The sequence below is a fragment of the Chinchilla lanigera genome, unplaced genomic scaffold, assembly GCF_000276665.1.
Source record: "Chinchilla lanigera isolate Chin_1 unplaced genomic scaffold, ChiLan1.0 scaffold00089, whole genome shotgun sequence".
Lineage (NCBI taxonomy): Eukaryota > Metazoa > Chordata > Mammalia > Rodentia > Chinchillidae > Chinchilla > Chinchilla lanigera.
This window is the reverse complement of record NW_004955490.1, coordinates 3,461,315-3,464,234: the sequence shown is the minus strand read 5'-3', so window position 1 is coordinate 3,464,234 and position 2,920 is coordinate 3,461,315. Positions and strand designations below refer to the sequence as shown.

At 35.8% G+C, this 2,920-nt stretch overlaps 1 protein-coding gene across 1 annotated transcript in view; it reads left to right on the top strand.

Annotated features, from left to right (window-relative positions):
• The window catches only part of Zcchc16 (zinc finger, CCHC domain containing 16), a 93,832-nt gene that overhangs the window by 33,555 nt on the left and 57,357 nt on the right, over positions 1-2,920 (top strand).

The window sequence follows — 2,920 nt, the reverse complement described above, 5'->3', positions numbered from 1 at the left end:
TATATATATGAGAGAGAGAGAGTGCCACAAAATGTAAGCACACTTCAGGAAAAGAAAAATAGTATGGTATTATGGTGTTACCCTCAGATAGGGGCCTTAGAAGATGACATATATCATAGAAAACTCATTACATTGCTGGCCCTTTGAGAAGAAATTGAAAATGCGTGTACAGCAATCTCAATGACCAGGGTTACCCAAGCAGTACTTTGCCATGCTAATAAATGTGTGGAAGGTAATGGCCACCACTTTAAACATTCTTGTAGTTGTAGAAGCCAAATGCAATTTGTATTAATTTCATGACGTATTGCTATATTTAGTATTAAAATATTTATACAAGTTTTCTTTTCCTGAAGTGTGTATACATTTTTGGTATACTTTGTATATATGTAATTATTTGTTGTTTATCTGAAACTCAAAACTGGGAATCTTGTATTTTTATTTGCTAACTCTGACAGTCTAGGGGAAAACTGATTTTGTGGTTTCAAAAAATCACTTTGCAAATAAAAGACAGATGGGATGGATGAAAGCATACAGACAGTGAAAACTCTTAGAAGGCTCTATTACAACAATTCAGGTTACTGATAATTGGAATCTTAGATAAGAGTAGCAGTGGAGAAGAAAAAAAGGTCATAAGTCAAACAAGTCTTGGTGAAAGATATGTAAGATGGCAAAGACATTGTAGAGGGTGCTCAGAAGTGACATATGCTGTAGACTTTTGACTTCTATTAATTATAGGATAATCATATAATTTACCATTCACATTAGAACATTGTTGAGAGTAAAAGGGTACGCTAAATAAGCCTAGTAACTTTTGACTTTCTTGTTTTCTTTTTCAATATTGCCAGAGTATATCAATTTTATTGACTTTTTCAAAGAATTAATTTTCAACTTTGTTGGTCCTCTTAATTATACATTTTTATTCATTAAATCTCTGCTCCCATTTTTATTCTTTTTTTTTCTAATTTTTTTAGCCTAATTTACTATTGTGCTTTTATCTTCATGACATGGATACTTAAACCACTAAGTTTAAATCTTTCTTCTTTTCTAAGAGAAAAATTTTCAATCTTTCTTCTTTTATAAAATATGGAGTCTAAGGGGATATGGTTTTTCTATAAGAGCAAATTTATCTACATATCAAAATTTTCAATGTGTAGAATTTCCATATCATTCAGTTAAAATATTTCCTAATGTTACTACTGTTTTCTTTGATTGTGATTCATTGATTTGTGGTTTATTTAAAAGTATATTTCTTAGGGCTGGGGATTTAGCTCAGCGGCAAAGCAAGCGCAAGGTCATGAGTTTGGTTCCCAGTACCGGAGAAAAACCAAACCAAAAAAAAAAAAAAAAAGGTTAAAAGTATATTTCTTAATTGTCAATCATATGGACACATATTTTGTTGTTTATTAACCATTTCTAGTATGATCATAAACTGTCCTATATGAGTTCAATCTGTTTAAGTAGTTGGGACTTGTGGTTGAACATATGGACAATTTTAATGAACGAGTCATATAGACTTGGAAAGAATGTTGATTAATCTGTTTTTGCATTATTATAATGAAATACTGGAGGCAGATCTTTATAAAGTAAAGGGTTTTGTTTTGTCTCATATTTCTGGAGGTGCAATGCTTATAGTCTGTATACAGTGGGTGGCCTTATTGCTAACAGAGTGCTGAGGGGATGACAATGCCTCATCCAAGTCTGTTTCGTTGATTTGCACTGGGAAGGCCCAAAAGTCAGTGGTAGATCTAGAACGTCTGTGCCAGAGCGATGAAGGATCTGTGCCAGCAGGCTGAGGGCTCTGAACTGGAGCCTGAAAGTGATGCTCAAAGCAAGGACTAGAGGGCTAGAGATGCAGCTCAGTGGCGTAAGTGCCTGCCTGGCAAGTGCAAAGTCCTGAGTTTGATTCCCAGTACCAAAAAAACCGAAAAAAGTTAGGACCAGAGCTCCCTCAAAATGAACCATATTCATTCTCAGTGACAACAAGGTCCTGAGCTTCTCCAGTGATGAGAACAGCTGAGTTCATATCAGGAAAGCCAGCATGCCAAGGTCCCCCAAGAGAACCAACAGCCCCCAAAGAACACCTACTTCCTCTTGTCTAATTCCCCTTTTTATTTTGTTGGCAACAATCCTCATGTGAGCCCTCCACATGAACTATCGCACTCATTCAGTTCAGCTTGATGTTACAAGTTGACCACCACTTGTCAATCTACCACACCTTGTATATGTATGTCAGTATGGTCTCCTTTCCTCTTTCTTTTTTTCTTTGTAGTACTAGAGATCAAAACCAGGGCCTCACATATGCTAGGTGAGTGTTTTACACTTAGCAAAAGCCCCAATCCCTCTCTCATTCTTATAAAGTTGCTGAGATTCAATGGTGAGGACTCTGTCCTCTTGATCTTGTCTTATTCTAATCACACCCTAAAAGTCTCACTTCTAAACACTGTAGTTAGATTCAGATAATACTTCAAAGTGGAGACTGTATTTCATTCTTGTTTTTTTTCTTTTTGGTACCATGAATCGAACTGAGGACCTTGTGCTTGCCAGGCAGGCACTTATGCCGCTGAACTATATCCCCAGGGGAGACTGTATTTCAAAACATGAAGAGTTGAGAAATACTGACACAATATCCAAACTATAATTTCAGTTACTGAGTAAAGTAATGTATAAATGTTATTTGGATTAATTTGACTATTAATGTTGTTCAGAGTCCATGTCTTTGCTGAGCTATGGTTTGCTTATTTATCAGTTTGAGAGAGGGATGTTTACTTGCCATTGCTTATTCTATCCTTTTGTTTTTAATCTTCTTATATCATTATAATTTAGATAGATCACTTCTAAGAAAATTATAATTGTTTTAAATCCAGGCTTAGAGCGAGTTCACTGGGAGGGGCAGGGCTCCTGGGTCCAGTTTGTGCTGGAC